Source organism: Nyctibius grandis, chromosome 3 (assembly GCF_013368605.1).
Source record: "Nyctibius grandis isolate bNycGra1 chromosome 3, bNycGra1.pri, whole genome shotgun sequence".
NCBI lineage: Eukaryota > Metazoa > Chordata > Aves > Nyctibiiformes > Nyctibiidae > Nyctibius > Nyctibius grandis.
This window is the reverse complement of record NC_090660.1, coordinates 75,625,962-75,647,696: the sequence shown is the minus strand read 5'-3', so window position 1 is coordinate 75,647,696 and position 21,735 is coordinate 75,625,962. Positions and strand designations below refer to the sequence as shown.

The window sequence follows — 21,735 nt, the reverse complement described above, 5'->3', positions numbered from 1 at the left end:
ATGCCTGGAAAAACTGAGTTAAATTTCTCTACTTTCAGAATACATAGGGTTACTCAAACTCTGTTTATCGCCCTGTCGCTTCTGCTTCTTTCAGGGAATTTTTTTTAAGAGATGAAATTTATAACTGGAAAAGGAAATCATTTGCAAGAAGAGAGCTACAAAGCTGGATTTTTGTTTTTAAAGCCACTGGTTTGGCTACTGTTACTTTGCATGGCTTTGAGGCTGCTCCCTTATCTACACATATATCTCTTGAGAGGCTAAAGGACTGGGGAAAGGAGTTAAAACACACCTTGATGGAGTCATCGAAGAGAAATATATGTCTGGCTTCAATTTAACTCAGTTCAAGGACATAATATATGTGGTGGGTGACACTCATTTGCAAGACCTTGTAAAGAAATATGTTTCCCAATTTGTATTCTCATGTAAAAGAAAAGTTTTTCTTTTCAAATCTGTAAAGACCAGATGTTTTTACAAGATTTGTAGCATGAGCTGGAGAAGTTGAAGGGAGCCCTTTGCCTTCCTCCCCTCGCGCTTTCCCTTGGCAGCGGTGGTGCATCACGGCTGTACGTGAGGCTGACCGGTTACTGTCCTCTCCCCGGAGAGCACCCGCAGGCTCCTTTATTAGCACTCCCAGCCTTGCAAGCACATTTTGATACACGTTTGAATCTAAGCTTGATTTATTTAACAAAATAGGCTTTCTAGAAGTAAATGGAAAGTCCAGGGGGGAAGCAGGGAGGTGAGGGGAGGAAGCACACAGAATTGCAAATTCTGGTCCCCCGCTCTGAAAACTCTCACGGGAGCTCAGGGAACGCAAAGGACTGTGACATAAAACAAGTTCCTCAAAAACCAGAAGAAGTGAGGGGTAGGAATTTCCCTAAAGCTATGTAAATCTTGAGGACAGGAATATATATGTGTATGTATCTACATATCTCACAATGACAGATAACCTGATCACAATAGTTTCTTCTGAGCTTACTCTTAACTTGCAGATCCCCTTTGGTTTTAACCTTTTGCAGTTTTGTTTCATTTCTGGTAGAAGCAGGGTTGTAAAATTAGTGTTTAGCTAATGTGAAATAAACCACATATATTTCAAGGAATATAAATTCATAATTTACTTCAATCTACAGAAAAAATAAAATTATGGAGCATTCAGCTCACACCAGTAGCTACTAATACTTCATTACTATTTCAGGAAAACAGTTTCCTTTGATAATCTAAGGAAATATTTATGTACTGAGGCATTTTCACAAAGCAGAAAAGAAACAAAGAATATGACTAGTGATCTTGCTAGTAATTCACAGGTTCAGAAGATACTATTTGCAGTGTAATATTCTGTGTGTTTTGTAACATACATAATAAATCACTTATTTACTTATTAAATGAGTTTTCTTTTTGGATCTACTTATCTCAGATTTTTAGAATTACTCTAAAAGATTTTGAAGCTTTTCTAAATTAGATTGCTAACTTTCTCTTCTTTTTAGTAAATCAGAGATATTTCAACTGTGGTAGACATACAGTGATTTATTTGCAAGATCCATTCTCCCTTCCTCCCCTTTCCCCACAAGCCAATTCCTCAGTTTGCTTGCCAAGACAATTCAGGAGCCACGCTTTCCTTGTGCAATGTGTATCACGTCAGCATTTTGTGGTTATACACATTTTACAAACTAAAAAATGCCAAGCGAAAATCCTGAGCCACCACTGGAAGTTTCTTCTTGTGAAAGCGGGCCTAAACTCCTTAGAAGTTATACAAAAAACAGCAGGTCAGCAGGAGAAAATAAAGTAGGCAGGAAAATGTGGCCTTTAGTAGATACAGACTGTAATATTTGAATCTTTTCCAACACAGATATTGAGAGTACTATCACAACACCTTTAAGGAACAGCACAAGGGGTTTCCTTTAAAGAAAACAAGGTGTTAGTGTGGTCTTCAAACATTGCTTTTGCAACCCACAGATGTCACATTTGTGGCAACTCTGCTGTAGGTGCTATAATGCACCTGGGAGGAGGCTGCAGGAAGAGTGTGGTCCATTTCCAGACCTGCTCTCCACACCTCTGGGAGAGCTGCAGCTGTGGGGGCAGCACGACCCCCAGCTGGGGGCAGAAAGTAGTGGAAGAAGGTAAGGGAAGAGAAGCCCAGAACAGGGCAGAACATGAGTATTGCAGACAACAGAGCTATATGACCTTACTTACTATAACAGGTTTCAGTATACAGATGCATACACATCACTGCCTTCTAGTTTTCACATGAACTACTGAAAAAAAAAAGGCTTATGCTAGATCTTGACACAGCAGCCAAAACATATGTCACTAATCCAAACCTTTATAATCAGATTGAAGCAGCTGGAGGGTGTAATAATAATTACTGCCAATAATTTCTTCATGGTGTGACACTAAATAAGCCAAAGCACTAACAATTGTTCTAATCTACATGCAGAAACCATCAATGGAAAAAAAATTAAACCAGTCCATACTCCAGTCTGATTAAAGATGTATGACATGTGAAAACATACTGTAAATAAGCCAAACTCCACTATGCATGACTGACTGCAGTAAATTCGACACGTCTTAACTATACGTGTAAAGATTTGTAACGAGAGCTATATGTCATCATGTTCTGTGTTTCTGCTAAGGTGTCAGTTTTAGAAGACCGAGTAACTCATCCTTTTGTGATGGGCAAACTCTTCGGGCAGCTGCTGTCCTTTACGCCTTCCTCAGCTGCACCCGACTAGAGGAGGATTTTGTAAGAACCAGCAAAGACCATCAAGAAGACTAGATCAAATGAGGGACTACAGCTCCGGATGTGGCTGAGGCTGGTTCCTGAGGCTCAGCAAGGTACTTCTGCTACCCATGAGCAAGAGGAGTGCCTTCTCGACCCTCTCACAGGAAGGTATCATGGAAAACCCAGAGAGGAGAAGCCAAAAAGCTGCAGCCAAATGCAGGAAAAAGCAAAAGCAGCCCAAGCAGGGGATATGCACTGTACAACAACTTGCCACAGTTATGCCCAGGTTTTCCAGTTCCCTTCTGACTGTCTCTTTCTTCCCTCTCTTCTTTCTCAACCAGATCTTTTAACAGCTTCTCCATCCACCTCCCTTTTCTTATTTCTCCTTGCTTTTCTGCGCCCTCACCCTCCCTCACCTCTCTATGTGTGTATTCTCCTTGTGATCTTTCACTCCTTCTTCACTGCCCTCCAAAAAAGAGCAATGAGTTTTGCTGTCATCTTTCTGTCCCCTTCGCTTTTCCTTTAAACCTCTTCTCTGACAGCTCTCTTGCCTGTGTACTTAGCAAGCTTTTCAGGAGAAAACCACTAGATCTTCTGAGACCGTGTTGCCATGAAAACTAACACCAGATCTGTGAGCAGTAAAGATTTGACCCAGAAGAGGTCACACAACTGCACTTTGGGAGCACTTGATCTGGGGTTTATGCTGACTCCACACCAGTGCTGAGAAAACAGGCTGCAGTTGGTTTGGTACAATGCTGGATGGCTGGGGGAAAGATGATACCAAAGCTGGCATGCAGCCAACCAATATAAAGCTAAACTACCAACATTTAAAAATTCAGTTGAATTTGCAGAATTATTTCATACAGCATCAGCATTTTGGCTCATGTGGCTTTGGTGCTTTTGATCCGGTAGTGGGAGCCCTGAAGCAGACTGTCTTGAATGACAGCCCAAAGTTGCAGAGCACCCAGCAAGACGAAGCTTACCTTAGCTTGCTCCTTAGGCGTTTTTGGAAGAAGCACTATTTTATTATTAATAGTAATAGTAGTAATAATACTAATAATTACTCTGTGCATTAAGCCAACAGCCATTCAGGTGGTTGCCTGAGTTATTGAAATAACCTGGAAACCTAATCAACTTGAACCACTCTCTCTGCTTCCTGGGGGCAAGGCTTCAACCTCCAGCATGGTGCTATAGAAGGTGGAGAAGTCTCTGTGCCTGAGCTGCTTTTATCTGCCAAGCACTCTTGAAGAGAGCAGGGCCACTCTCATATGGAAATCACCCAGGCCACATATTTGTCCCAACATGCCTGGAAATTGTGAGGCAAATGAAGGTAGAAGATTGCTCCCTGTCTAGAGCTGCTTCACTATCCAGCAGTCTGTTTAAATTTCATCATCATTTAGTTGCAATAAATACCGAAAGCCTATAAAATTCTCCAAGCATTGCGTAACAGGAATAAACTTGAACTGGGAGCCCTGAAAGATTAGCTGGACTGACACTATGCTCGGAAATCCAGCTTCTGACTAGGTGACAGAGCATCCTGTGGTTTCAGCCTGTTGGGATTTGGTATTTGTTGCCTGAACACACAGCTGACCATGAGCTTACTGCTTTCAGTGGGCCTGCTTTCCTCTAGACTCCCGTACCTCTGCCCAGGGTTACCCAACAGAGCTGTACCTACATGTGCCCTGAAAGGTTTCCAACGTACCTGTGACATGCCAGGCATGTGGTCCTTGCAATCTACAGCTGGTCCATGATGAGCAATGGTGTTAGCTAAAAGACCTTGGCAGAGGGCCAAAGTCTCCTTTTTCCATTCAGACAATATTTCTACATGAGGAAAAAAAAAAAAGAGATAGTATACGGGGTAGCCCTAATTCTGTGAGTTTAATCTGCTGCTGTGTCAAAGATATCACATAGTGTTGAAGGCAAATGGGCTTAACTGTGCTCAGCACATAAAAATCAGGCCTTTCATATGACTCAGAAGTGAGTTGCTTAACCACAGATCCCAGAATCCGTGACAGTTCAAGCACAGTCAATTTTTATACGTCTGAGTTCTTGGACGACATGGACTTGGCTGGGCTGCACTGTGGGTAAAAGTAATTGTAGTCCCTCATCATCTTAACTTTGCTGAGGGATAACCTCCTCCTCGAAGGGCGAAACAGACGACTTGAGAGAATGAGCTGTGGCATAGCTCAGAGCCACAACAAATTCTTACTAACCGTGGAGCTTTTTCTAGAAAATACCTGCATCTGGACTATGGTGGGGAGTACAATGGGATTTAATAAGTGCCATTAAAACTGGCAGACAGCCCCACTCCTAGAGAGGGGCCATAGATTTAAGAACTATGCAAAATGTTATGTAGTATGCATGTGACCAAATTCTTTGCAGAGGAAAATCCCTAGGACTGTGTTAAATTAAATAGGATTATGGCTTTCACTAATCTGTACCCAGTGTGACCATACAAGGGTATTAGTTTGATAATATTTAAGGACTTAGCTCTATAGCAGCAGCGATCAGCTGTCTAAGCTCAGCAACTGTGTTGCTGGTGAAAATGTTAACTATTAAAGTGATTGCTATTTACATTGCCTGAATTAAACATGTGACACTCACCAGCTGGTTAAATTAAGCACAAGAAAGTTATGCATAGGTCAAGGCACTTTTTCCTCTTGGAATAAGCAGAAGGAGCGAATTGTAGGATGTGACTTCTGTGAGCAGCACTGCTGAGCTCTGCTCTTCTGAAGTTGTGGGTAATGGTCTCCTCAGCTTCAGTGAGCATGGAGGCATACCAGCGTGATGCTATCAAAAACCTCACCCTGAAGCCTTTTCCCTGAGTGGCATAAATGGATTGTTAGATAATTTAGCCATACAGCATGGTACCTAAGCTGGGAGCATGCCTTGTCAACCCGGCACTACCAGGAGTTACTCAGGTAGTGGTATCATGATGCTACAGCTGTCTCCAGTCGCTGAAATCAGAGGTAACTCTGTGGCATACACTGGGAAACACTGACATTTTAATGGCTCTCTCCGAAAAAGCAAACAGATAACTCCCTTCGAGCCTGTTTCTGCACAGACACACACATATGTGTATAAATATATATATACTCAACTGGAAAATATTAGGAGCCTTCTTAAATGTAAATCCTAGTAATGCAATATAAAAAACATTCAAAGCAGAAAAAGGATCTAAGCCACAGCTCAGTTTAAAAGTCATAGAAATGTTTCCACTGATTTCAGTGAAACAAAGATTTTCATTACCTGTATTGAAAGCATTATTTCAGTAAATGGATGACATAATCAGACTATTTTTCTATTATTTTTTACCATATTTTATTGTGTTAAAGCTGTAAAAAGCCTAATATTACATCTTCAATTGTCTTGTATGCATAGAATTTTTACCAAAAAATAAAATAAAACTGATAAACAGCTTGCTTGAAGAGGACTCTTACTCCAAGAATGGATTATATGAAAATGACACCTTTGCCATTATCATTCTGTTCTGAAGGTATTCAAATTTGTGTATTTTTAATAGGAGGGAAAAACATTTTTAATATTTCAATTACACGTTCTACAGTCACCACAGCTAAAATAAAACAATAGGTTCAGCATCTTCTCACATCTCTAACATTGGAAGAAGACTCTACTTGAAGGCCACCTTTTTAAAAGAGACATCTATATAAATCCTATTGAGGATAACTGTGTTGTGCGAGTGTGACAGAGCATAACGATCTGAAAACAAAGTATGATTACAGTGTGGGCTGCAGAATGATCACTCATAAGAATACAGAGCACGAGATGTAGTGGGCTGATTCTTAGCTCCCAGACAAGGCTTGCAGGGCTGCCAGAACAAAATATCCTTTGTGATTAAATGGAACAGCCATGCAGCAGAGGTCAGTCAGGGACACAAGCGTAGGAGAAGCCTAGCGCACCCTTCCAGTTCCTCAGATTGAGTCTGTTCTTTGCATAGCCCCATCAAGGAAGACCTAATCTGTCTCATCATACTAAAATCCCCAACACAAGCAGCTGCCTATGTAATATTAACAGGAAAGACACGATGCCTAAAGCAGCCTTACTCACTTGGGCACTGCAGGTGACTTATTCAAGATGAAGATTCCCTGCAATGGAGGGTGATTTTTGATAACCTTGCTGTCATATCACCTCACTTCTAACTGTACATATCATTAGAAGATCTTTCATGTGCAAATATAGCTATGATCCATCCAGTTGCTCTTCACGTGCTTCATAAGATTACAGTGAACTTTTTATGATTAAAATCCAATTTCTTCGTTTTGTTATTTAACTCACTTTTATTATTACGTTATTTCCTTGACTGAGTTAATTGGTTTGCTGTATGATTGCATGACACAGATTAAATATCTAGGAAATTTCTTCGGATACTCCAGCTGATTTTTTTCTGGCTTAGTCAACCAGACAGCATTTTAAACAAAAGGGGTTAAAGAAATACAAATGTGAGTTGGAGTCTTACCAAATTTCCTTAGACAGTTTCTCCCAGAATCATCAGGAACGCTGTTTATGCTTCCTTAAGCTTTCAGTATGCTTTCCAGATAGATGTTTTGGGATCCCAGCTTTGCAAGCAAAACCATCCTAATTGAAATAAATGCGTGCCTGGACAGGTTCTTCATCGTACCCTGGAGCCACCTGAACTTGTGGCAATTCCCAAGGATTCATACAGCTATGCCAATGCTAGGGCTCTTCTCCAGAAGACACACAAGCTGTGTCTGCTCTTGTCTTATTTTTTATATTAAAACTCAGGGAAAATTCTAGCCTAGACAGCACAATTTTAAGCTAGAAATACTTTATTATCACATCCACAATAACAATATCAAATAGTTAAATGCTAAACTACATTTCATTTAAAAATAGGAATCAGCGAGCTGTTTGGAAACCCATTAAAGTTCATTTTGTTACATTTTTAAACACATGTTTTCTAAAGGCCTCTTCCTGACTTGCACCACAAAAGCATCTGTCTCCTAAGTAAATTACTACACCATTGCAATGGCACAACAGTAACAATACTATTAATGAGGGCTGTTTCCAGAGCTGTGTGCTGTAGGTATGGGAAAGAGCTATGGGCAGGAGTGCCTCTCCTGATGAGGAGGGATTCCGAGATACCGCAAAATCTTCATGTAGTCCTTGAATCACTGCAATGGTGCAAAGGGTTACAGTGAGTCTCAGGGCAAGCAAATAAATAAAGACATAAAATATTTTCGCAAGTGTCAATCTTTCTTAAGTTCACTGAATTCAGAGGAGAGAATTTGGATAACTCCAACTGGTGTTGAGCATCGATGTACATTCTCTAGCAATTACTTTATCTGGGGAAAGACAGCTTCCACTTTACTAAGAGAAGTAGAAAATCCTCTGCCTCCATACCTGAGAACCTAAACAGAAACACAACAGCCTATTTACATTAAAAAAATATTATCCTTCTATCAACTCATTTGTAGTGCTGTCACTTACCTGAACAGGAGTAGGGTAGAGGTTATCGCTGCATGCCTCTTTGTAATTGTTTTTATACATCGAGCATGTTGCCAAGGAACACCTGTGTGTTTTGGCTTAATTTTTTATCTTTAGGAGGTTTTTGAAACACCAAGAGAACAAAAAAAAAAAAAGAGCTTTAGATGTATCTGTGACCTCCCATTCAATGTGTCAAAGCAAATCCTAAAGACATGGTGCTAGCTCATAACTCGTTTTGAACATGGAAAAAATGGCATACAGTGGTACACACAAACTGTAAGAACAGTCCCTGCAGTGCTTTCAGCCTGGGCCAGCTTGAATTCTCCTGGCAGCTATTGGGCAGAGTCTGGGAGCTGGCACAGTGGAGAGACAGGCAGTTTGCAGGTGGTCACTGCTCAGAAAACAATGTAATTGGGTAGATGCGGGATGCTCCATGCCAGCCTCTGCAGTGCCAGAAAGCATTCGTTGGCCTTTTTAAATTTACTAGCATAACTATAAGCCATGTGTTCTCTTTTCTCTTTGTCAAGAGAATAGAATGCAGAAAGTTAAAAACAACTATACATGCCAATATATCAACTTATAGTGAGTTTTAAGGTGCAAGGGAAAGAGAGGCTGGTAATCATATTGTTATAGATGCAGTTTAAAGGCTAAATTCATCCTTGTTCTAAATTCACTGACCTTTATCTGTATGTCAGATCAATAATAATAAAATATTGGCAAGTAATATAAAATAAGTTTCTCACAACCTTTCAGCAATGCTTTGTCATCCAAAAAGTTAGGTTAAAATTGAAGGGCTTTGAGAAGAATGAGTCCTCTTAAGATGGATAGGTATGTCAGGATCCAGCTCCCACAGAATAATATAGTTGTTTACTTCATTTGTAAAAATGCTACCATAAACTTTCCCAGTTAAAATTAATTCTCAAGACATTAAAAAAATCAATTACCAAGCATAGAGCTTTCTTTCTAATGACGTTACATACTAAAAATTCAATCTGGATCATGGAATTATGGGGAGGGCTTCTTCTAGATTTATGTGTGTACCATTTAAAGGTTTTGCAGGTAACCATCTGCTCAGTCCCACGGAAAATAATGGTACAGAACAGAATCTCTGTCTCTGTAAGCACCACTTGGGTGTGAAAAAGAAAACTGAGCCCACTTCAGTTTTCAATCATTATATTCCTTCCCCACTGGTATGTCTACCACTCACGTTAGCAGCTGTAACTCCACAGAATGGTAAAAACGTCTCTGTTAGAAAGTAATTTATAAATCGTCATTTTTCTGACTTTAACGACATTTTTCTGTATAAGATTCTTATTCTAGATATGAATTCCCAGCTATCTGAAGATAGTTTTACACCCAAGTTGAACACCATGTGTTACTTAAAGAATGTGTTAAATGTTCAGAAGACCAAAGCTGACTAGCAGTGATTTACAGGCACAATATTTATCACACAAAATTACACAAAGAAATCACAGAATGAAACATGTCACTGAAATCTCATTCTTTTACAACGTGACTCTGGCTTTTTGGAGGTGCACATAGAAAGCAATTCTTCATAGGAATGCCATCAAAGCATAAACTGAAAGGATTTTCCAAAGGTTGTGTCAGTTGCAAGACATTGCAAGTCATTTTTACCTGCACAACAAAGCCTGGTTTCACTGAGCTATCTCCACTGGTAGGGCCTCTCTAAACCAGAGTGTACTGGCTTTTCCCCCAGTGAAACTAAACAAAGTACCCCCTGTTCCAGTGTGAACACGATTCAAGCAGTCGTCTGGACCTAAGGACACACTATCAAATCGACACACTAGGCAAATATGAAAAATTATCAGAGATCACAGCAAACAGTGGTATTTGTGAAACAATAAATTCTTCTTAGACAATGTTTATAAACAATACATTGTTGATCTGAATACTTCAGCAGTGACCTAACATTTACAGAACAGAGAGATAAATACTAACTCATCTCTATGCCACAAAGTACATCTTTCACCTATTGATCTTACTGAAGTGAATCCCTTGGCTCTTCTACACTCTCAAAAGACTACAGATTTAGAAGGACATGGAATAATAATAAGTGATTAAACACAGAAGTAAAAGATGGAAGTTTTAGATAAACAACTTAGGAATTTTGAAATTTAGGGGAAAAAAAGGTGGTTAAGCTAAAAACAAAATCACTGTCTGAAACCCAAGCCAATTATTAGAAACACAAAGTAATCTTACTAAGTCTCTGTACTGCAAGACTGTAACAGTTCTACTAAAAGTCAACTTAAATCCACTGTAGAGGAGTCCTAGTTGAGACTAAGAGGAAGAATAACGTACCACCATTACATTATCAAATTCTATTAGAATAGATAATTGCCCACATTTACAGTGATTTCATAATCTCCCATTATGGCAGCTGCAAGGAGGAGAGAGAGTAGGGGGACATGGGGATTCTTGGCACTGAAATCACAGAATCTATGTTAAAGGCTTATTAAGACTATTTAATCCCTCTCCCTGCTGATTCTGGATTGTCCCCCACTGTACACTTCCTAGTGTTTTGTCTAACCTAGTTTTAAACATCCCAAGCAATGGGAATGTCTTCAGGTCCCTTAGGAGATTACTTCAAGGCTAATGGATTTCACTGGCAGAGACTCTTTTTGATATCCTGCCTACATTTGCCCTTACTTCATTCCTTTTGATTAAGAAAGTTTCTTGCCTTTTCTTTTTCGTGTAAAAGATATGAGATACTCCATGAATATCAGAAATTCCACCCCCTGCCCTGTTGTTACACTTGTAGGCAGTTTTCAAGCAAGGGATCTAGAGGATTTCTATCCAGATAAAGCCAGTAGCAAGCCGCCAGCTGTATTAACCATCAGTGTAGTCATACTTTCTTCTCTGGCTGCTGCCGTGCCACTAGAAGTGGTTTCCATACGCAGCCTTCAGCCAGCTACTTGTCACCACCCTCTTCCTAGAGGTTATGCGCACCCTCCCACTCCTGATTTTCTGGCTGAGCTATTGCTAGAATTGCTGCTTAAAATGAGCCAGCTTAGTTAAAGCCTGTTTAAACAGCGAATTATAGCTTACCCATCTCTTTCTAGCTGACGAGGGCTAGAAAACCCTCCCAGCCCCATCTCATCTAGTTGACAGGAGAGAGGATAACCTCCAGCAAGTTGGTGGTAACCTTTGATGCAGCAGAAGGGGAAATGCGAATGCAAACATTCACATTTGCCTCCTTGCCCCTGATGTTCTGTGGAAACCGGCAGCGACTGGTGATAAGAGACACCTACAGACTGCAAGGAGACAGGCTGAACTTTTTCCAGACCGAAGGTGCTTGATTAAACTAGGCCTGCCTGAGCTTTGCACAAATGTCACCATGGTTGTGTTGCAAAAACAATTTGCCACTTTGCTTACTTTGATAAGATTGCTTAAAGTAAAAATACTTTCTTTTGAAAAAAAAATCCCATTTTTGGTTCACTACAGGTGCTGACTTTAACTCTGAAAAGCAGGACTCGCACGCAGTTAGGTTGTGTGGTCCCAGGAACCATGGCTGCATGCACTGTCCTTCCAGCCCAGCCGACTGAGGATGGGAGACAGATTCCAGCCCAACAGAAGATTTAGTCAGTCACTTGTCAAATGTTATGCTTCTGTAGAGTAGTCAAACTGTATTTAGTTATTCACATCTTTTATAAATACTCTAGATGCTATCAGCAAACCTGCTAAGACACCTCAGTGATAGCAATCGCTAAGTATTAGGAAGCAGTGCCTTTTTAACGAACGTAACACACTATCCCTCTCACTGAAATCAGAATTTCTGCCTGTAAAGTGTAACCATTATCAGAAAGTTAAGTACTTAAGACTAATGCTTTACAAATGGCTGAGGATGGAGTGATAAATGCATTTTTTCTAGGTCTGTTATAAATTATAATGTTTTGCCAACATAGCTATGTCAGTTCTCGGTGTGAAAAATTCACGTCCCCAGCAGATATTGCTATGTTTGCAGAACTCCTGGTGCGGACGCAGCTTTGCCAGAAGGGGAGAGCTTATATTGGCTCAACTTATATCACTTAGGGAGGTGGTGTAACTATGCCAGAAAAATTCCTTCTGTCAGTTTGAACTGTATGTACCGGGGGGTGCTCTGCCAGCTACAGCAATGGTGGAGCTGTGGGGTAGACAAGACTGCTCGGTACATTCACTTTTAATTAGCATATTAATCAACGTGCCACGTTTGAGAAATGCGTCTCATGAAAGACTGCTCCATTTATTGACATCCTCAGTCTGCAAGTCTGCTAATATATCAGAACTGCTACTTTGATGCCTATCTTGAAACAAGAAACCATGTGCTACTCAAATGTGTATTCTTGGAAACCAGACAGCTAAATTATGACCTCTCTAGGTGTGTTGGCACCTTTGCTGCAGTCATATAATTTTATGTTTTCTTGTTTCCCTGCTTGGCATCTACTAGCCTCCAGACCTGTATTTTGGAAGTAGAGCTCATCCAATCTCTTCTGACTCTGTCAAATATATTTTTGAATTTATTGTGAGCTAAGTTTAACTGACAAATCTTTTTATAAAAAAAGAAAAAAAATGTTTCAGTAAATTGTCTGAAGTGTCCTTAATTTGTCCTTGATGCCCTTTTCTCCAAAATGTCACATCAACTGCTTTCACATGACTCTGAATGCTACTCATGCCTGAAATGTATATGGATAGATACCGATTTCAGCAGTTGTTTTCAGTATCAGCTGGTTCCTTCCTCTGGCTAGAGCTGTGTCTGGCAATTCTTTCCGGTGCCGTGTGAGCTCCGTGTTTATGTCTAATATCCTGTCTCCATTTACCATAGAGCTGTAATATCATGTACACTTGGTAACATTTATGAAATGTATATGTTGTGCTCTATACTAAGAAAATCGAAAAGAAAATGTTCTTAAATGTGTTTTTTTTTTAAATGAGTGGATACATATTTTATTTGTATTGTCCTAAAAAGTGCAAACTAAAATTCAGTAAAGCCAGTGAGATATTTCCCATGCAATACAAGCAATACAAGTATTGCTTAAGGAAGCAATAGAAAGGAAAACCTTCAAAATAGTGCCATGGGAGTGTTCATCCTAAGTTCATTTGTATTAGCTCTATCTTCCATAATTAGTTGGTTTGGCTCTACTTTCCATAATTGTGACAGAATGAGCTGCAATAATTCAACCTGAGGAGAAATACATCTCTCTGTCTACAAAATGGCAGTGGTGCCTTTAGGAGAACAGGAGAGACATCTGTCATTCTTACTATTGTTACTGAATCTGAAAGTCCAACATGAATCTGCAGACCATCTTAACAGCAGGAAAGCTGATACCTACAATGGGAGCTAGAACAGGCACCTGGCAAACTCCTAATAGTTCATTTCTCTTTAGAGAACATCATCCCAGTGGTTTTGAGCCAGCAGCTTTTCCATTCCCCATGCTTATCTCTTTCTAGATGCAGTGTTGTCTGTGTGATACCACTGGCTGTGTTTGTTGAGAAAAATATAAAGAAGGACATCATGAACCCCAAAAGCATCACTGAATCCCATGTGTCTCAGCAACGTGTGTACCAACAGGTGTGGAATTAGAACAAGTGGAGCAGAATTTAGTTGGAGTAAGGAAAATGTGAAGATAAATGGCCTTCACGGTTCTGACATGTCTGTGTCTGGTAAGCGAGAAAAGCAATACTACATTACATACGTATAGCATTAGCACTAGCTATTAGCATGTATAAAGATGTTCCACCAGCAGTGGATGCACTCAGAATGAACAGAAAATACTATCATATTTCTGATCAGCTATCCAGAAAAGTTAGATAAGACTTTTTTTCCAGTATGTAAAACACACAGGGATATACTGAATTGCACCCTTAAACCAGTATGTTTAAATGCATTTAAATAGTAGCTAATTTCAAAACAAATTGTACAAATATTTTGCTCAAATTAATGAAGACAGCAATTCTAGGTTAGAATTAATGATTTCCACACTGAAAGCAAGCTGGGATGAAACTTTCAGTTTTACTGTGTGTGAACATCAGTGAAAGGAGCCTGTAATTTCTTTGAATTGTGGAAACAAGATCACTCTCCTGCTATTCTTTTACAGCCATTTCATTTCCTGAGCGTACAGCTTACTTTAAAAGTTTGCTAATAACTTAATTAATTAACAAGCTTAGACTCTGAGGCGCTTACTCCTGCCAGTCTCTGCTTCACACAGATATGGCTGTATTAAATTGGTTTTGTCACAGAGCTGTTCCCTCTTCCTCCATCCCCATGGTGTGCCTCAATCTTAGTTCATTGGCAAACTTGGAAAGGTCATTTAAAACTTGGTGATGAGATGCCCCTCTATGTCTTAATTATTATGAGCCAAAATGCAAAAAGATATGAAAGGAGTTTAAGGATGAAGAAATCTTTTAACCTACATAAAGTCTTCTAATACAGAAAACTAAGCAAATACTAAAACTCTTTTACACATGGAAGAGGTGACAGTGCAGGCAGGCCACCATCTTACTGAGCTGCTCTCACTGAGCAGGACTGTTACATTTCAGAGTAAAAGGATATTTGGAAAGAATAGCTGGGATCAGACAATTTGTTAACCTCTCTGCTAATACTGCCAATTGTGGTGGTGTTTGTAATGTGGGCACCTGTTCAAAAAAGAGCAGAACAGAGACAACTCCCTTTACGCAAACTTTTCCATTTTGTGAACCACATCTTAAAAGAGACCACATCCCTCCCATCCAGACTGTGGGCTACCTCCCCATCCCACCAGTAACCAGCTAATATTTCTGTAATAGCTACAGTAACCGAGTTTATGAACTCAGCTGAGAAATAACAAAAAAAAAATAACATAAACAGACAGGAACGGGAGCTTTCAACTTCTTTTTCGTTCTATTTACCATCTAGAAATGAGACAGATACAGCTCTCTCCGGCTGACTGGTGTCCTCTGGCTGACAGCTCTGCTGAGAAACTCTGTGCACCAGCAATAACCACTGTCTGTAGTGGTCACTGAGTCACAAAAGCTGGGGTAGATGTCACCTGAGTGAGGACATCAAACTGCAGTGCCTGCGTTAGGGCGCAGGTTCCCTGTATAACCATCAGAGAGAGTGAGCCACCTCCAGAACCAGATCTTGAGGGAAAGTCACACTGTTGTTTCCACTGACCATCAAGGAACCCAGGCACCTCACTTTTACTAATCTCCTGCATCTGGCACAAGTCAAGTGCCTAAAATCTGGCCAGCTTTACCCATCAGCTAGCACCGCAGTCTATGTGTCAGAGGGAAAATACAAGCAATCATCAAAGGTGCCTTGCAAAAGCTGAAGACACTCTGGGGAACTGTCCCAAGGTGAACTTGCTGTGGAGAGTGCAGCTCCAGGGATTCCTGCTCCGACAGGCAAACATGTGATTTACTTTATCTGTTGCAGTTCTAAGTTTAAAATGTTTACTGCACTCCTAATGCTTTACCCACTCCGAAACAAAAATATTTTCTGACAAACAGAGTGTGGAGCTGTGGCTAACTTCATAAAATATCTGTTGGTGACTTACTGGGAAAAGAACAAATAAACAAATCAACACACACACACACAAAAAAAAAGGCAGAAACATTTAATTACCTCCACAATGCAGATGAATTCCTCCAATTCTTCAAAACTCCCTCAGTGCTCCCTCACCTTCCCAGGTCCTCTCTTGTCCCCATAAAATGTGCTATTTTAAGCTCATTTTCAGTTGGGCAATTAATAACTACAAGCTAACATCATTGCTCTTTTTTTCTTGTTTTTGTGTTTTGCCTGGGAAATTCCTTAGGAAACGTTAGAACAACTGCACGCTGGAACAGGCCCAGCGCGGGTCACAGACAGGCACGACGCCGCCGCCGGGAGGGTCCGCTGCTGCGGCGGCGGAGGGACAGGGCTCGCAGGCGTTCCCCAAACCGCGGGGGACGCTGAGGAAGGAGCAGGCGGACTCACCTCACGGCGGAGGGCGGGCGGTGGAGGCGGGAGCCGGGCTGGGGAGGGCGGCAGGGAGCGGGGGGTGATGGCGGCCTCCGCGGAGTTGAGGCGCAGTCCCCACCGCGAAGCTCCGAGCGGGCAAACTCGTGCTGGGGGGTCTCCCGCTCTCCACGGGACTTTCTGCCCCGCTGCTCGCGGCTCTCGCTGCGAGCCGTGCCCGCCCCCCCCAGGCCTTTACCCGGCCGCAGGTGGAAGCAGAGCAGGGCGGAGGGTGTCCCGCGGCACCCCCTGCGCGCCGCCGCCATCACCTCCCGGGGCGGAGGCGAGGCGGGCAGGTGAAGCGGAAGGCCGGGCCTGGTGGCGAAACGCAAAGCGAGGAGATGGTTCCCCCAGAGCAGCAGAGCCCAGCTGGGGAGGGCTCTAGCAGCCCCGGCGGGTTGCCGAAAGGCTTCACAGGGCCGTGCTCGCCCCTGGCTCCCGCCCTGCCTGGAGCGTTCCCGGGGGCATCGCATTCTGTTCGCCACCTGCGCGCCCGCGGAGCTGGGCAGTCACCCTGTGATATTGTTTGCTCCTTTATTTCTAAGGCACCGTGGCGGATCTTTGTGAAATTTTTCAGAAATTTGATAAATGGTCTGAAGTGACATGATTTCAGATGAGTTTGTTTAGTCTCAGCGAAATTTTGAATTATTAACCCGGGTTTATTTTATAAAGCTGTTTTGTTCTCATCACCTTCATATCACCTTTGGGAAAAATCCTTTGGTAAAGTACAAGGCCTACCACCCCCTAATGCATCTCTTCAAAAACATCAGCGTGGTTGATATTGTTGGGTTTGGCTTTATAGAAATCACAAAGACATTCCCCAGCTTCAGGAAAGAGAACTCCAATCTTCACCAAGTAAACTGCATGTACGTTACTTCTGGGAGGTTATACCAGCGTTGAGGATAGTTGTTTTACTAACAAATTCAGTGTACAGCTGTACTATAGAAGCCATAAATGTTTAGCAAATATGTTTTTACAGTTGATTTGCGTTTATAAATAGCTTATATAGCTTTTCCAATTGCAAACCTCCACCAGCCTTGACATTTTATTTCAGCCATTGGAAGACAATATTCATTAAAAGAACCACAGCTGCTCTGCAGGCAGTCTCAACTCATTATTTATAATTAATATCCTTCTATATGCAGACATATAAAAAATCTTTCCTCTTTGTCCTAGTGTTTATGGCAGTGATGTGCCAGACTGCCAGTAAATTTGAAACCTGAGGAGTTTGTTTTTAGAGTCTCCAGTGGAGATCAAAGTTACAATAGTCACTCTCTCACTGAAAACTTTTGCCTATATCAGGCTTACTGGTAGAGTTGTTGCTATAAGTACTGAGCAATATATTTTTCATGAAGGTTGGACTTTTATAACAGCAAAATAAATTAATGCTATCCAAAAATAAGACAGAAAAATTTCCCCATACTGGGGACCAATATACTGCAGCAAACACTGGCTGTAAAACAAAGAAATATTCTCTTCCCCCAGCTTCCACAGACATGGTTTTCCTCTGATACCTTGGGAGGGAAACTGAGCTAAAGCTATTTCCTGACTTAGAGGACTTTGGAGGGATCATTGTCCCGCAGAAAGCTAAACCTTTCTGAAGAAGACTTATTCATATATATGACTCACACATGGTCATTAGCACAATATCTATGCATGACATTGCCGTGAATATCAGTGTCACCCTTCCATGGCTAGGAGCTTGATTTTCCATCTACATCATTTTAACAGTGCTGTACCTCAATGGACCCCTTAATTTTGGGGAGACCATACAGAAAAAGGCTAGAGATGTTTAGAATATATCCAGTATGAATTATCATCCCCATTGTGAAAGTGTGATCACAGCAAAGCTTTGTAAAAAGTTCAGAATGGATAAAAAGGCACCCATTTGAAAATATCCAAGCTACCCTTAGAATGTCTAGTCTTTTCTGCTTCATCAAAATAGTTCTAAACATTCCTCACTTTCTAAAGCTAATGGACAAACATCTTTTGAAAGGCTTTCAGACATATTTAATTGATTTTTCGAATAAACATAAGATAATGCTGATTAAAGCAAAATAAAGTATCATCCATGTGTGCAAAGCATCTGCCCTTGGTTTGTGAAAGTCTTTCCGTCTGAAGATATATACACTTTCATCTTTAATTTTTTATGTGGAGGTTTTTGGCTAGAAGTTTATCAGATAATTGTGACAGTTTTATATGAATTTTGACCTGTTCCAAAAACACTCCAGAGGACATCCCACACTATTGGGTGAAAATAGCTCATACGACTGTTTTTTTTTCCACCTTAACATTGACAGGCTGCTGATGAATAACAGTAAATCTCCAATTCCGATCTGGTTTACATGTGCAAAGCCTCTTGTCTGTCATGCCTGCCTCCCAAGGACAGCACCTGCTGTAGTCCAGTCCTGTGAGCTTCACCAATACTTCCCAGCATCATACCAGGTCATCTCGTGGCTCTGAAACACATCTCTGTGTTGGCAGAAGGCCACATTGCTTTAAAAACCCTCTTGCTTCTCCCAACCCTGGAAAAAAATGTGCTTGGAAAAAATGTGCTTGAAAAATATGTTAAGAGCTGTCGGGTTTTCCATTTTCATTTCAATCAACTCTGAATCCATGTGCTCAATCTCTATTTAAGGGAGTGTAAAATACCCCCAAGTCAATGTCCCCGACAGTTGACTCTTCTTGGATTGCAGTTATGTCATTGGAGACTGTAGGGCTGGGCACAAGGAGGAGCTGAGGAATGACTGAATGAAACAGACCCGCTGGTCCTCTTCCAAGGCTGGTGGGAAAGATGCGAAATATCTTGACACACTTTGTCCTCTCCTACTAGTCGAAGGACATGTAGAGTTCTCTGCCAGTGGCAGCCTTTCCTTCCATAAATCTTGTAAAGCCTTTCTTAATACTTTATTTTTCAGTACCAGCCTGGCCGTCTTCTCACACTCATGCTGCCAAATAATCCCGTGCAATTGCTGGATTTATGTGGTGCTAAAAGAGCCTATAAGCAGGTTATCAAATAAAAAGCACTGCTTGGCTATTTTTCACGATGCCATTTTTTTTCAGAGGAACTAGTTAAAATCATAACTATTTATTACTAAATCTAAAGAATTTACTTACATGCTGTGGGCAATCTGCTGAACATGACAGAGCACACTGTGTATGGACACAAGTTTTAAGACAGCATTTTACTATTCCATTCGTAAAGAGACATGGGAAATACATGAAAGCCTCCCCAGTCTGCTGGTTGAGAGGCCGTTCTCCAGCTTGCTTTCCCTACCTGCCTTCCACAAATGGGTTCAGGGATTAAAAAGAGTTTTGATTATTTGTAACTTTTAGCTCTAATTATCATAGAATCATAGAATGGTTTGGGTTGGAAGGGACCTTAAAGATCATCTAGTTCCAACCCCCCTGCCACAGTTATATTATGGAGTATATGACATGGAAAAAGACTGGTGGAAATACTGAATCTGTTTTTTCCAAGTGGTTTTAGCATATGCAGCTATAACATAATGAAAGACAAAATTCTTTATAAGAATGAAACAAAATTTGAAATATGTTTGGTGCTGGATGAGTTTGCACTAATTTATGATGGGGAAATGACCTGTTACGTCATTGTAATGCTCTTCTGGGTCGATTTTGCAGATTACAGATGTGACACAGCAGAATTTATAAATAAAATTAACTGATTTTATAACTTCACCTTGTCATTCTTCCACAGAAATATCATCTAGTAGAAATCAACTGCAGATGGCTGAGTCTGCAGACTTTGTGACAGGAGGCTTTTCATTATTAGGCCTGCAACGTTATCGAAATGACCATACGTGACAATAAGGAAAAAAAGCCATGAATGTGCACATATATCTGTGTGTATATGCTTGCATTATGCATGTGTGCATGTATAGGCATCTGTACATTGCCACTGTAACTTCTCTGGCCTTGGAGCTTTTCTTCAGCTCTTTTACAATAGCCAGAAGGTAACAGTGACTATCAATCACTTGCCTGTTGCTTGCTGCTCCAAAACATTTTCCTTTGATTTCTTCTATTAGTTTTCTCTACCTGTCAATCAAATGTAAGTTTCCTCCTGATTTTAGTAGTCTGCTTGATGTAGCCCTTATAAGGGCCAGAGCATTTCTGTGCTCTGGCATCTGAACCTGTTCCTTCTGTCAATAACTGTTCCATGCCCTGCCCTATGCCATTGCTGAAGCTGGAATACTATCCCCTTTAGGCTCCTTCCTCTAAAACCATACTTGTCCTGAGACACTGCTACAAACAGGCTGTGTTGACAAATTGCCATAAGCATTTAGAGTTCTCCCATTTTTTTTAGTCTTAATGATTTTTCTCCTTTTACATGGCTATAGAATACGGTTAAGTGCCACCAGATCCACTGGTATTTTACCATTATACCTCCCTGGGAGCATATTTAGTCTGTTAGTGACTGCTTAAGTTTTGCCACAAAACAGTCAGAGATGCCTTTTTGGTTCAACTTAGACTACAATCAAATGTCAAATTTTGCACTGAGAAAAAGAAACTGGCTAGTTCTGCTCTTGATTATGTAGGTACTTGTTTTTTTAAGCTTCCAGTTTCAACACTTAAGAATAACTGTAGGCTAAATAAAATGCACAAGAGATTCATAACAAGTACTTATACCAAGAAAATATCCATGTAGAGTGTGATTCTTTTGTTTTGTCCTAAGATATTTCTTCTCATATCCAAAGAACACTTTTGATTTATCTCTTAAAGAAATGCACATCCAAAATCAAAGGACAATGTACAGTTTTATCATCTTTGAATACCTTGTTACATTACAATGACCAGGCAACTTTCCATCTGTAGCTTTGCAAAGAGGCTCCTGACTGACCCAAAAGCTATGTTTTATCTTTGTTAGTCTCCAAGATCTTAGCCAGGTAAAGTAATGCAACTTGAGTTACTTCATCCACAAAGCTCCTTTTGAAGTCCTGCCAGCTGCCTCCTTTTGTTATGAATGATTTGGCAGACATAAGGGAAAAAATAAAATCTTGACTATGCCATGAAACATGTCCACCTTCTCTTTGCTGCAAGAATGCTGTTTCCGTCACTCACGTTGAAGAAAATTGCTAGCACTGTACTTCTCATAAACTTGCTGTGTGGAGATTTTCTGGACGGTATTCAGTTAGCGTTGCTGACTGGATCCATGAGGCACTAGGTCAAAGGAAAATCTGTTCAGTATTTTAGAAAAACTTAGACTCAATCCTCAAGGAACCAAGGAAGTACATTGCTCTTTGCAACACTGTGGATTATATCTTATTAAATTGTAACCTCCATTTTGTCTTGTAAACTCACCTGCGGTTTGAGACTTCCATTTTGGATTGTGTACTGAGATTATGTCTAACTTCTGTGACTGAATTTCTTCTGTTGATCTTGTATGACCTTGATAAAATAAGCAGTCTGTGACGTATTAAAACCTGATCATAATAGCATTTCTTTTAATGTGTTCATGAGCAACACTAATGCCAGTAACAGGATGAAAGAAAACTGAAATAGGATAGGATATGGAAACCTCACAGGGACAGCAGACCATGCACCTCCTGTTTGGAAATGCCATGCT

At 40.7% G+C, this 21,735-nt stretch overlaps 1 protein-coding gene across 1 annotated transcript in view; it reads right to left on the bottom strand.

The window, feature by feature from the left end:
- The window catches only part of SULF1 (sulfatase 1), a 222,340-nt gene extending 206,273 nt beyond the window's left edge, over window positions 1-16,067 (bottom strand). The window contains exon 1 of the mRNA XM_068396020.1: window positions 15,780-16,067. The gene's annotated coding sequence lies outside the window, so the exon portion shown is untranslated. The remainder of the gene's footprint in view (window positions 1-15,779) is intronic.
- Between the last annotated feature and the right edge of the window lie 5,668 nt (window positions 16,068-21,735).